The sequence below is a fragment of the Cricetulus griseus genome, chromosome 5 (genome assembly GCF_003668045.3).
Source record: "Cricetulus griseus strain 17A/GY chromosome 5, alternate assembly CriGri-PICRH-1.0, whole genome shotgun sequence".
Taxonomy (NCBI): domain Eukaryota; kingdom Metazoa; phylum Chordata; class Mammalia; order Rodentia; family Cricetidae; genus Cricetulus; species Cricetulus griseus.
This window is the reverse complement of record NC_048598.1, coordinates 61,354,197-61,368,887: the sequence shown is the minus strand read 5'-3', so window position 1 is coordinate 61,368,887 and position 14,691 is coordinate 61,354,197. Positions and strand designations below refer to the sequence as shown.

At 47.0% G+C, this 14,691-nt stretch overlaps 1 protein-coding gene across 4 annotated transcripts in view; it reads left to right on the top strand.

Annotated features, from left to right (window-relative positions):
• Positions 1-14,691, top strand: part of Mgat5 (alpha-1,6-mannosylglycoprotein 6-beta-N-acetylglucosaminyltransferase) — a 292,133-nt gene that overhangs the window by 229,686 nt on the left and 47,756 nt on the right. The window lies entirely within an intron of this gene.

The following is a 14,691-nucleotide window of genomic DNA, read 5'->3' as shown; positions in this document are numbered from 1 at the left end:
AGAACATCTGCAGAGAGCCGCCTCCTCTGCTTTCCCCAGACCCACTCCTTCCTAAAGGAGAGTGTTCTTCTCGCTTGAATTTTTCCAAGCAGACTTCAGCTTCAGCCTCCATGTGCCCACATATGCTGTACCAGCTGAACTATCAGACCAACCAGCCAGATAGGTTCCCAGTGATTAATTCTTTTCCTGGAGACCCCGAGGCCTTCAGTCATGCACATATGGTATCTAATGGCTTGGTAGCTGAGCTAATGGTGTGTGAAGGTGTCCTGAATACATTTGGAATTAGAACTAATGTGGGCTGGGGCAAGCTGCTGCTACAGCAATCTGAGGATCCCTGCTCTCCTCTTTGTGGGTGGAAGGTACTCTGTTAGAGGAGATCTGTTAGAGGGAAGGGATCTGTTAGAAGGGAGGGATATATTAGAGGGGATCTGTTGTTTATTAGAGGGAATCTGTTGTTAAGAGAGGATCTGTTTGTTAGAGGGGATCTGTTGTTTGTTACAGGGCAATCTGTTGTTGTTAGAGGGTATCTGTTGTTTGTTAGAGGGAATCTGTTTATTAAAGGGGATCTGTTGTTAGAGGGGATCTGTCAGAGGGGATCTACCATGTTCTGCTCAGAAACTGTCAAAGGCCCAGGACCACACACTTCCTCTTAGAAATCTTCATGGTATACTCTTTCACTCTTTCCTATGGTCAGTGAGAGAACAGCTTCGTTCTACTATTGGGGTATTCGGTGGCCATGACAGGTGGGGCTGATGTAGCATCATTGCTTTTCTTTCCTGCTCACAGCAATTGATGCCACTGGTTTCTTACAAGATTCCATTCAAGGTTCCAAGATGCCATGTAGCCTTCAATTTGTTTGATTGCTACAACCCTGCTCATGGAAAAAAAAAATAGCTTCCTCATATACAGATACTAGTTTACTGGTAAGAATATAAAGTATTAGGGGCTATAGCAAGATAGCTCATTGGTGATGTGCTTGCTGGGAAAGCATAGGACCTGAGTTCAAGCTCCAGATCCTACATTAAAGCACAGACCATGGAGTGTATTTGTGATCCCAGTGCAGGGGGACAGAGACAGGAGGATCCCTGGGGCTTACCAGCCAGCCAGGCTAGCCTATTGTTGATTCCAGGCCAATGAGAGACCCTGTCTCAAGGAGGAGGGTGGCCTTTCTGAGGATGGCAACCAAGGTTATCCTCTGACTTCCATATGCATGCACATACATGTACACACACATGAGCATGCATGTACACGTAAGTATGAATAACAAATATGCAGTACCATAATAGTGTTCTTCATGCTATTAAAATGTTGAGAATCATAACAAACATTTTCATATTTTTTCTCATCCACTAGGGCAGTGGTTCTCAACCTTCCTAATGCCGTGACCCTTTAACACAGTTCTTCATGTTGTAGTGACCCCCAATCATAAAATTATTTCATTGCTACTTCCTAACTGTAACTTTGCTGCTATTATGAATTGTAATGTAAATGTCTGATATGCAGGATATGTGATATGTGATCCCCAAAGGGGTCATAACCCACGGGTTAAGAACTGTTGCCCTAGGGGATCCCACTTTGGGTTCTATGTCTTAGACTAGCCAAACTTGGGGTCCTAGTAAGGTAGTACGCACAAGAAAAGGGAAACTATCACATGCAAAGTGCAATTTCAATTACAGAATTACCTTTATTTCATTATGGAAGTCCTTTGGCTTCTAGAAATTAAATTTTACTCATATCACGAGCCTCGGTTGTTAACCAAGGACGCTAAGGTGAGGTGAGTGAGCCCACTTCCCAGGGGAAGGCTCCATATCCCTTCCCTGGCCTGCTGTTCCCCTCTGGGTTCTGTCTGCCTTGGTCCTGGTGATGATGAGCAGAGCTGAGAATCAGGGCAGAGTAGAGAGCAGGGGAAGGGAAAGACATGGGATCACAGGAGACATTTCCCAGAGTGATGGAGCAAGGAGAGCCCCAGCTTTCCTTGTTCTGCCCGTATTCCAGCTGTTCCTGTTTCCACCCCAGTGCCCCTGGGCGGCACCCTTGTTCCATGCCCTCCCTTCCTAAACACGTTTATTGCCAGCACTTCATCCTCCAATGTGCTCTGATTATACTCATCACTTTTATTTTGCTATCTTCGTGTTTTCAAGAAATCAGGGATGGAGTGAAGACATTACTGGCGGCACGCGGCTTATTTGGAGGGGAGGAAAGGGGAGGATATTTTTAGCTCCTCTCCTACAAATCAGCCATCCCTTTAAAGCTGGCTGTCAGCTGTCTTTAGAAAAAACCTCTGTCTCTGCCCCTGCATCAGAATCTCAATCTGTACACCTTGACAAAACAGAGATGTGCCTGCCATGCAGAAGGGGCTTCTCATTTTGATCGGAGCCGGGAAGGGAGAGTCTTGTGTCTTAAGTGGCTTGGTTTGTCACACATCAGGTCCTACCCTCCAACAGCAGCATGCTGACACGTGGCATTCTGAGGGGGGAGATTCCTCACTTTATTACCAGTCGGCACATCCATCATCTTGAAGCCTGGGTATTAGCACTCATGGTTCGGACAGAGGGCCTAGGAGGGGAAATTTAACTGGTGCTGTGAGTCTGTGCTCGGGCTGGAGACTAGAGATTTGCCACAGCAAATGTGCAGCATGGTATAGAAGCAAGCCAGTGCTAGGCTGCTGACATTAGTGGGGAGTCCCTGGGTTGGCTGACTGAGTATCTGTTAGGTCTCAAAGAAACTCAGAGCTAATGGCTAATGGAGATGCCTATTTAACATATTGAATAGGAGTGTGACCTCCAGACTCCCTGAGTCCCTACTCACAAGTACCTATTACCAAGTCATCCTGGCTGGTATACCCCACATCCTACCCCAAACCCCTGAGCTTCACTTCACTTCCCCATTCTCTTTTCCTATATAACCCAGCTATTTTGGCTATGTGCCCTATTGGTTCCCACATGCTGTCTTGGCTCCTGGTCCCCTCTCTTCTCTTCTCTTCTCTTCTCTTCTCTTCTCTTCTCTTCTCTTCTCTTCTCTTCTCTTCTCTTTCTCTTCTCTTCTCTTCTCTTCTCTTCTCGCTATCTCCCCCAACCTCTCTCTCTCTATGTTCAGTCTAGACACCTCCAGAGACCTCTGAGTCTGCCTCCCTAGCATCGACAATGAACCTTCTCCTCAGCCATATCTTGGAGTAGCCATGTCCTCACTTTTCATTCTGTATCAAGCTTTGCAGGTTCTTAGGCGAGTAAAGGGACTTCCCTACACTGCACCATGCCCTTGGGTCCATCCTGGGCCCTGTGTTGAATGCTGGGTGAAGCCATTCAACTGTATGTCAAGAACAGAGGGAGAGAAAGATTGGACGCTGGGAGTTATGACCCTTCAAACCATAAAGTCTAAAAAACTCTCATGTTTCTGTGAATGCCCCTGAAATGCTAGGGCAGGGTTTGTTTGATTTTGATTCATTTGGAATTGAGTTCAGTGTGGGAATGGGAGGGGTGTTTATTTAGGTGGTATTTTTGAAACAGGGTCTTGCCTTGAGGTCCAGGCTGGTCTCCAAAACTTATCTGTAGGCCAGACTAGCCTTGAACTCACAGCAATTCTGCTTCAGCCTCTTGAGGACTGGGATTGTAGGTGTGAGCCACCATACCTGGCTAATGAACAGTTTTTGGTGGCAATGTTGTGTTTGTTTTTTGTTGTTTGGAGGTGGGATCTTCTCTGGTCTGTCTGTCTATCTCTGTGTGTCTATCTGTGTATCTGTGTATCTACATGAGTACAGGTGCCCATATAGACTAGAAGAAGAAGAAGTCAGATCCCCTGGAGCTAGAGCCACCAACAGTTGAGGGTGTCTCAGTGTAGGAGCTGGGAACCAAGCTTGGGCCCTCTGTGAGAATGATACCTGCTTTTAACCTCTGAACTCTCTCTCCAACCCCCAATGGAACAGTTTTAAGAGGTTTGCTTGTTCTGTTTCATAGACAGAAACTCATGTAGTCCCAGCTTGCTTTTAGCTCACTACGTAACCATAGATGACCTTGAACTCCCGACCCTCCTGTCTCCACCCTTTGAGTGCTGGGAATGCAGATCTGCACCTCCATAAGAACCGAGGTCTTCCCCGATCTAGACAAGCACTCTACCAACTGAGCTCCAGCCTCTGCCCAAAAGCTTCTTTTCCCAAGAAAGACAATAAAGCTTAGGAGCCTGCCCAAGAGCACACAAACTAGTCACTGAACTGAAATAAAAATCTAGACTATTTTGGACCAGCAAGATGGCTCAGTGGGCAGAGGTGCTCTTTGCCGAGGCTGATGACCTGAGTTGACATCCAGGGGGCCACATGGTGGAAGAAGAGACCCGACTCCCCAGGTTGTCCTCTGACCTCCATATACACTCACACATATGCACAATAAATAGATAACTCTTCCAATCTGGATTTTTTAATCTAGGATATTTATTTTGCCTCCAGCTGCTTACCATATTAAATGTAAATAGAGCCCCAGATCACAATGGCCAGGGACAGGTGTGCTACCTATCAACCACCTACCAGTTTACAGAGTTTCTTCTCTCCTCATGCTAAGTCATTACAGCTACACAGTCTGTGACGTTGCTAGTAAGGTGGGACAAGCATGAGGTCTGCAGAAACATCTAAGCATTTTTGAAGCAGTGCTGTCATATGCAGGGTCTGCCCCTTCTCACTGTGAAGGCACCACAGTTACAGTTGAGACCTGCCTGGTTTCTGGGTGGCTGTCCTGATATCCCCAGAAAAGTGCTGCTGAGTAACAAGTGGTCTCCAAAAAAAGGATGTGTGTGTGTGTGTGTGTGTGTGTGTGTGTGTGTGTGTGTGTGTGTGTGTGGTGTGTGTGTGAGAGAGAGTATGTGTGTGAGTGTGAATGTGTGTGTGTGGTGTGTGTGTGTGAGAGAGTGTGTGTGTGTGAGTGTGTGTGTGAGAGTGTGTGTGTGAGTGTGTGTGTGTGTGTGTGTGTGTGTGTGTGTGCACGTGCGCACACGCATGTGCGCACATGTGCTCCAGCACATGCATGGGCGAGAATGTGCTTGACTGAACTTGTGCCTGTGGAGGCCCGAAGATAACATTGTGTGTCTTCCTATTCTGCGCCTTATTTTTCAGGCTCTGGTCTCTCAATGAACTTGGAGCTCCACATTTTCTGCCAGGCTGGCTGCCCAGTGAGCCTCTCAGGGTGGCGATGCTCTTGTGCCTGCCTCAACAGTGCTGGGATTGTAGGCATGCACCACGATGCCCGGCTTTTATATGGTGCTGTGAATCTAAACGCAGGTCCTCATGCTTGTGTGGCTTGCACGTTGCCCACTGACCTGTCTGCCCCTTCGTGTTGTTGTTGTTTGTATATGTACCTAATGTGTTGAAGGGTTGGAGGGCACCCATGCCATGGTGCACATGTGAAAAATGGGAGGACACTTCTATGCAGTCTGTTCTTCCCTTCCCCCAGTGGTTCTGGGGATAGCTCAGGTCTCCTGGCTCGCATGTCAAATACCTGTACCCTCTGAGCCATCTGTCTGACCCCTGGCTTGTGCTTTATGTAATTAAAATTCAATGAATGGAGCCCTTCTTGGTGTCGCAAAACATCTGCTGCCTTTAAAGGATTCAGAAATACATACACTCTCAAGAGTGTCATGTCACATACCTACTTGGTATGTGTGATCAAAGTGCCCTTTATGGTCCCAGCTGTGACAGAGCCTAGGATTCACCTCCTTTTTACAATGAAGGATAAAGATGGATATTGTCCCCTGGAAGTGGGCCTGGATGACACTGTTTAGCCTTCCTGCTTTCCCAGATCCCTATGTAATCATTTCATGTGGGATGGGCTGCTAAATATGATTTTGTTATCTTTCCACTTCCATCCCCACTCTGTGATAATTATATGAGGAACAGTTCAAAACAAAAAACAATTACCTTTCACTCTACCAGGCATGCATGAACAGATCTATGTGTTGTTCAAGTCACTGTGGGCCTTATTTGTGCATCTTGCTTCTTCCGAAAGAAATGTAAGGGAATTACTTTTTAGAGATTTTTCCTTAATAAACAACAAGTAAAGACAGGTGGGCAAATCTTTGACTGCTGTCCATGAACATGAATATATGAAGGATATAGGCCTGGGTGGTATCTTTGATAGCTGTGCCACCATCGCTGCTAGAAAACAGTAGTTAGTATTTGTTGTTCTTCACATAGAGAGACAAGGCCAAAGTTGTGTCTTCTCCCTTTTTATAAATAAATAGTGTAAGATCATTTTAAAGTATGGGTCCACAGTTTATCTATATTTTCTAATATATCCCAGGCTAGCCTCATACTCTCTGTTTACTGAGATGACCTTGAACTCTTTCCCTCTCAAGTGCTGGGATTGCAGGCATGCAGCTCCACACTAGGGGTCATATGGGGGACAGAAAGGAGGACCATTCTGCACCTAGGAGAGTACTCTCCACACCAAGCTACACCCCCAGCCCAATTGTATTCCTTTGTGACATGATTACCTGTGCAAATTCCCAAACAGTATTACTGTGTATATTTTCCGTCCAGCTGTCACTATTATTCATTTCATTCCATAGTTGTTTCTGAGTGTAATCTTTGACCTAAGGAAAGAGGCTTCACCCCAGGTGTGAGCCACTCTGCTGGCACTGAAGATCTTCAGGTGAACATGACAAGCTTCTGATTATCTAGGGACTTCCCGGGAGGAAACTCTCTAGGTTGACCCCACTTTGAGATTTATGACTTGTCTGTTTTGCACACTTGACCATCTTTGGCTCAGTTCAGCAATTGGCAGGGTTTTTTTTGGAGTGAGAGAACAGTTATGAGGGTTACCACCCAGAGATAGGGAACTGGTGAGACAGGGGCCTACACGGTGTCAGCAGCCATGAAGCCTCTTGCCTCTGATGACTAAGCCCCAAGGTAGCTAAGGGGATGTGTGTCGTGAAATCAAAGTCTTAGTCTCAATGGCCCAGAGGACTTTCAAATCACCACGACCCCTCTTTTTCCATCCATGGAAAAAAAAAAAAAGCATAGGTTGCCCAAGCCTGGGTGGATACCTCAGTTTGTAAAAGAGGCCCTGAGTTCAAGCCCCAGAACCCACATTTAAGAAAAAGAAAAGAAAGGCCAGGTTTGGTGACATGTGGGCTTGTGATTCTAGTGCTAGGGAAACAGAAACAGACATATCTCTGGGGTTCGATTGCCAGCCACCTGGGCTACTCAATGAGATCCAGACCAAGGAGAGACCCTATCTCAAACACACACACACACACACACACACACACACACACACACACATACACACACAATCATCATCATCATCATCATCATCATCATCATCATCATCATCATCCCTGGCAGCTATCACCAGAGAGAGGAAGAAGAATGTCTATGGAGGGATTAGTTCCCAGTTCCACCTAGTCAAGTAGGGGCCTCTAGGGAACCATTTGAAGAGCCTCATTGCCTCCAGGAATTTCTGTTACACACTGAAGACTGCCAGACACATGTACAGACCTGCAGTCAGATAATGAGCTCCTAGGATGGACGTTTCTTAGGGCAAGGGCAGACTGCACAGGAAGGTACCTAATAGGGTACTGCTAGGCAGAGTGCTGCCATAGGGTAACAGACAGCAGGCAGCTAGAAAGTCAGGAGTCAAGAAATGTGAGTGCATGTATGCCTGAGTATCTGTGTGCGGTGAGAGTGTCTGTGTGTGTGCCCTGTGTCTGTGTATGTGTATATGAATGTGTCTGTGTGTACAGTGCCTTAGGAACAGGTTGTCCTCTGGTTTCTGTACTCATGTGCATATGTTTGCATGCGCACTTACCAAAAAGGAATTAAGTGGCCAGGGTTAAGTTGTCTGGTGTAATCCAGGCAGTTGTAAGGGAGCTCAAACTTGCATGGGGCCTCCTGCCTCCCACAGAGCACTTAAAGAGCCTTGCCCAGCCTCTCCCAGGAAACAGACTGGAATCAGCTCAGAAATTCACAGGGGGGAACCACTCTCCATATCAGATTTTCTCCATACTGTGTGTCTGAGGTGGCACTTGCAGTTTGTAGCTGCTAAGGGTGAAAGTAGTTATAGGAAAACTTCCCACATCTGGGCTTCTACAAAGAGCAAGCCTGCTGGGCATTGATGGCGCACACCTTTAATCCCAGCACTCAGGAGGCAGAGGCAGGTGGATCTCTGTGAGTTTGAGGCCAGCCTGGTCTCCAGAGCGAGTGCCAGGATAGGCTTCAAAGCTACACAGAGACACCCTGTCTCGGGAAAAAAAAAAAAAAAAAAAAAGAGCAAGCCTTTGAATGAATTGCGTGGCCACCTTCCTTTCATTTTTGACTCTTCCTCCACCTGGTAGGAAGTGTGCACACGGCTCAGAAGCACCTTCCTGGCATCACTGCCCCTCTCTGTTTCGGTCCTCTGACCCTGAATGAGGCCTACCAGGGAAGGCAAGTGCCCTGTGGACAGCCTTGCCACTACCAGACTTGAGGGGATAGCAGGCTGTGGCTCTCCCCTATCCCATCAGTGAAATGACACTGTCCACTACCAACACTGTCTCTGCCCATCAGCTTCAGTCCCTTCCCCACAAATCAGTATCTACAGAATCACGAGTCTGCTGTTTCTCTAAACCTCTTAAAAATGGACCTGTGTGGGCCAAATGTACATTGATCATCCATCTTCTACCTAAAAGCACGCTGTAAAATCAAGTTGAAGGCGTGTGATTTCACAGGACACAAGAAAAACCAACTGTTGGAACCCTTACTTTCTAGTCATGTCTCTGCCCCCTTGGATTCAATTTGGGACATACCCTTTCCCTCTTAAATAGTAGAAAAGTTTATCCTTCTATTACCCTGCCTTCCAAGAGCAATCCCACCACGGTAATTAAAGTACAACTTTAGCTTACTAATGGAAACTCTGAGCAGCCTTTGAAGTTAGGTGTCTTTCCTTGGCTGCCAAGTCCTGCTTCCCCCAAGAGATATCTCACCTTCCACAGCCTCCTTACCCTTCCCCACCACCTTCCAGCTCACCTCACCCCCACAGAAACTTTCAGGGACAAAGTGGGGAAGGGTCTAGATCAGGAATGGGAAACAACTACAGCAACAGAACTGACACTGCCTAATGCCCTACCTCCTGGGCTCTCCAGATTTCTTTAGAGAGATTATCAGGGGGTCTTGCCACCTCTCCGCCTCCCCAAACCCTGTGTATCACTCACCTACACTGTGTCATTATTTGGCTTTCTTGGGTTAATATGGTTTGATTTCTTCTTGACTCCTGACTTTATAGCCGCCTGCTGTCCCTGTCACCCCTGTGGGCAGCACTCTGACCAGTCGTCCCCTGATAGGCATTTTCTGTACAGTCCACCCGTTCACTAAGAGAAGCCTGGTCGGGGGAGCTCAGTATCTGACGGCAAGGCCTATACATGTATGTCTGGTGGTTATCGTGTGTGTAACAAATTCCTGGAGGTAATAAGGCTCTTCAAGTGATTCCCCAGAGGCCTCTATCTGACTCGGTGGAGCTGGGAGCTAGTTACCTAGAAGCCATTCATACCAGCCCCACTTGTCTCTTATGTCCTGCCTCTAGAGGAGGGCTGGATGCTCATTTGAAGGACTCATTTGGCTCTTGTTTGCTACTGGTCTCTGGGGGTCTGCACTTTGTAGTTAGCAGATGCCCAATTTTGACCATCACACCTAGGACCAGTGTCACCTTGACCACCTCATATTGTGAGGTTCCCTGTAGATGTTCACAGGATAACCCTGTGAAGTAACAGTTCTCCTTTCTAAGAAAACAACAGCCAACCTCTGCCAAAAGCCCTCAGCTTCAGGGATGGGGTCTTCAAGGCATGCACTCCGTCAGCCATCCACCAGTCAGGTAGAGGCCTCTGGGGAATCACTTGAAGTTTACAAAAGCATTCAGCTTCACAAGGCTGGGATGATGGCTCCGTTCATAGAATATTCGACAAGTGCATGTGTGACCTGAGTTCAGATGTAAAAGCTCTGTGTGGTGACACTTGTCTGTAGCACCATTGCTGAGGGCTGGACAAAGACAGGAGGATCCCTGGAACTCACCAGCCAGCCATCCTAATCAATCAGCGAGCTCCAGGTTTGGCCAAAGACCCTGCCTCAAGAAACAAGGTGATGGATGGTAACTGGGAAAAACATCTGGAGCTAACATCTGCCTTCCTTCCCACGCACAACTATGCATATATACACACAACTGTATGCATACACACACACACACACACAGAGTATTGCCCAGCATCCTTCTAACTTTCCTCTGTGACAACTTGCTCTTTGCACTTGCAGTCTGGTTTCTGTTTTACCTACCCAGCTGGAGCTGATAGCAGACAACATGTGGAGGACTTGTTGACACATGTGAGCCACAGCGGTCTGCTTCCAGCCTTCCCAGCCTCTTCCTGAGCACAGTAATGAGGCTGGTGGGCTTTGCCACTGTAGGACTGTGTCAGTCTGAGTAGATTAAGGGACATTATGATCCAGCGAGTGACTACATCTGCGCTGGGGAGAAGGAAATCAGCTTTTCAATTTGACGACCTCCTGCCCTCCCCCAAGCTGAAAGGGGGTCATGGCAAAGGGTTTCTTGTTTTTGCAAACTCGCTGGTAGCTCCCCAGGGCCCTTTAAGAAGCATTTGTTAAATGCAGAAAACCCTGTAACACAGTGTTGGAAACCTGGAGAGCATGCCAACTAGGTGGCTCCGCCTGAGATCAGTAGGGATGTGGGCATTGAGTCGAGCAGGGCAGGGCAGTGTAAGCATTCATCAATGCAAGAATTCCCATTTGTGGATTGTTCCTTTATAGCTCAGAGCTGTCATTAGCACCACATTTTCAGGTACTTTTCTGTTAGTTTCATGATTCTAGTAGGTGTCTAACAGGATATAAACTGAGGACTTATTACCCTTTCCAAAGCACCTGCCAGTGTGTGTGTGTGTGTGTGTGTGTGTGTGTGTGTATTTTCATGGGGTCATAGTGGGTGGGACTTGTGTGTGCAGGTGCAGAAGCAAAGGTCAACTTTGTTTTTTCAGGCACCTTCCACCTTGTTTTTGATGTTTTTAGAGAGTGTGTGTGTGTGTGTGTGTGTGTGTGTGTGTGTGTGTGTGTATCAATATGTAAGTAAGGGCACATCTGCCTGTGGGTTCCCTCAGGAATCAGAAGAAGGCATCAGATCCCTTGGAGCACAAATTACAGGCATTTGTGAGTTGCCTGGCTTGGATGCTGATACCCAAACTCCTGTCCAGATGATTGAACAGCAAGTGCTCCTAACAGCTGTGCTGCCTCTCCATCCCCCACCTTGGATTTTGAGACAGGAACTTTTAGGAGGCAAAACTCCCTGGAGAAAGTGGGTTACTCGGAGCAGGCTTTTATGTGTTGTAATGTAGCCTCATTTCCTGTCCTCTGCTCGCCTGAGGTGACAGTGTGCCTCAGCTCCTGCCCCATGTGTTCCCCATCATGATGGACTATATCCTTTCTTAAACTGAGAGCCAAAGTAAACCCTTCTTTCTCTAACTTGCACTGGTCAGAAATTTTGTCAGAGCAGTGAGAGATGAACTACTTCATTGCATAAAGATTCCTATTTTTTCCCTGTAGCCTGGCCCACTGGGTAGGGTATGTACTGCCTGGTTTTGTGGCTCATTTCTCCTACTGTGGACAATGTTGGCTTTCCACACTCATCAGGCACTTCTGGAACATAATTCTACTGCCCACCACTGGAGGAATCAATTTTGAGTACTCTAAGTGCATGACCGTGTGTGTGTGTGTGTGTGTGTGTGTGTGTGTGTGTGTGTTCATATTTTTAAGTAGCAGGCCATGAGGTCCCTTATAGATGAGGAGAAATGCCAGGAGAGGTACAGACTATGACTATAGCAGAGAACAGGTGTGTTCTTAAATAGAGAAGTATCTAGCACCCATTCCATCCAAACACCACGATTTGCCAAAGAAAGTGATGCCACTTCCTGGACCACAAGAGAAGTTGACTAAAGAAGTTCTGATCCTTCAGTTCTTGGTTTCACCTCTCACCTGGCCCTGAAGAGCTCAATGTGGCTTAGATTAGATTAACTTCCCAAAGCTCTTAATATCTCACTACCTGTTTAGCTTCAAACTGTAGCCAGAAATAACCAGGGAGCTCTGACAGCGTCCACTCCTTCGCTCACCTGTTCCCTATTCCTCTGCTTCACACCCCCACACCTCCCGATGAGGGTTGGTAGGTTTTAATTTTAGTCAGTTAGATCAGTTATTTTTAATGAGAATTTAAACCAAGCTAGAGACTCGGAAGCACTGGGAAGGCTGTAGGTTGCTCATTTGAGGACTTGCAGAAGCATCTCACATGGCGGCTGTGAGACAGGGATGGAGGTGTGCTTCAGTGAATATTCGGTGCACATCCTTCCTACTGCGTCTCCAATGAAAACATGATGGGGTTTTTAGGAAAAGATTTTCTTTGCCCTTGGGCATCTTCAGTCAGAGAAGGAAAGTTTCTCGGGGGCCCATGTCTTTACACCACACACACACACACACACACACACACACACAGAGAGAGAGAGAGAGAGAGAGAGAGAGAGAGAGAGAGAGAGAGAGAGAGAGAGAAAGGGAACCCACTACAGATCAAAGCAACAATTGCACAAAGGTACAGCATGGTGAGCCAATGAGTTTTTATTAGGGTCACTAACAGGAGAATGAGACATTATAGGGATGACTCAAAAGCAGCTTCATCACAGAGAAAACCACCCCAACATTTCTGACAGCTCTGAAAACCTCTAGCCCCAGAGCTCTCTGCATGACTTGCAGGCACCTCAGCAAGCTGTGAAGTCCCTTCTCAGCAGCTGGGATGGTCAGTGTCTGCCACAGTAGTTGTCTGCTTGTGTCACTCTGCAGAGGGACCCTGATGAATCTCGTGAGTGACAGACATGTGGAATCTGTTTACCCCAAGTCTCATGACCCTAGGTGTGCTCTGATCTATGCTTGGAATCCCAGCCCTGGAGAGGTGGGACCGGGGACTTCTCTCAACCTAATCAAATCAACAAGCCCTGGGTCAGTGAGAAACTATCTCAAAACACTAGGTAGACAGTATCTGAGGAACAACATCCAAGCTTGACCTCCGGCTTCTGTGTGCACACATGCACACATGTGTGTGCATGCACATACATGTGTAAAGTGTTGCCTTAACCCATTTTTGTTTTAGCAAAATATTTGAAGCTGGGAAGTCCCAGCACATGGTTATCATCTGCTCATGGTCTGGCAAGGGTCTCTAGCTACATCATAGCGATGTAAGGGGCCTCATGCAGCCATACAGAACAAGTGTGCTAACTCAGGTTTTCTGCCCCTTTTTATAAAGCCATTATTCCATCATGAGGATCACCCCCACCTCCTCAGACTTCATCTAATCCTAATTACTTCCCAAAGGTCCTCCACCTCCAGATACCATTAACATGTGAATTTCCAAAGCATGAACTATTGGTAGACCTATTAAATCATAGCTGACCTCCAAATGCTACCCAGATTTACTGATGTTGAGATCTGGTGGTGTTTTAATGTAGCTATTATATAGTACAGTTATTAGTCAGGCTGCGTCCACCCCTGCAAGCGATCGCTCCTCAGTACCCGGCATCTGGAAGTTAATTTAGATCATCCTCATTCAAACTTATGGACTTGAACTACAAACGCCCACATGTATAAACACTATCCATATGCCTAACATTGCTCCCCATGGTTAATTTTTTTTTTCCCAGATGAAGCATTGAAGCATAGTTGTTATTTTGTAGTGAAGTTTGACACAGTCCTTCCTGGACATTTCAGGCCTTTTGAGCCACAGGGTCTGTCAAAATGCTTATTGCAATGGCTCAGTCGGGAATGTACTTTGCCACAAGCAGGAGAACCTGAATCTGATCTCCAGAGCCCACGTTAAAAAATTGGGTGCAGTGGCATACAATTGTCATCCCAAGACAGGGGAGGTGGAGATAGGAAGGTTTCTGGGGATTGTTAGCCAGACAGACTAGCTCAGTCAGTAAGCCCAAGGCCAATGAGAAACCTTACCTCAAAACTCAATGTGGACGGCACCATATTTGCACACACACACACACACACACACACACACACACACACACACACACACACGTTGTATTCATTCCAGCACTGTTCAGTTGAGCAAGGATCAGAGCTCTGAACAGGGACTAGGGGTGGGCTCAGGCATCTCACCGCTCCCTTAAGCTGCTGATTAGGGCAGAATCTGTGTACAGGCTAAGGGTTACAGGAGTGTATGAACAATAAATATGAATCTGGTTGAGTTTCATAGGAGATTGGTGATGGTCACTGAGATCAGGAGTAGATGAAGGAGCCTGGTAGAGCAAGGTGAGTCATCCTCTTTTGAAGCCTGTTGAGTTTAAAGAAGCCACAGTGTGGCTGCAGGGCTACTCCAGGTTCAAGCCTGAATGAACCAGAAATAGTGCTTAGGTTCCTGTAGCATTGCATGGACTATCTGGGGAGATACTGTGGTTTGAATTTGAGATAACCCCTTTCCCCATAGGTTCACTTGATCCCCAGCTGGTGGCATTCTGTAAAATTAGGTAGAGCCTTGCTGGAGGAGGGTCACGGGTGAGCCCTGAGGATTTACAACCTGGTCCAACTTGCTGTTCTCTCTGATTCCTGACTGACTGGAGGCAGTGTGACCAGCACCTCCCATTCCTGCCACACACCTTCCCCACCGTGACAGACTGTATGCCCTCAGACTA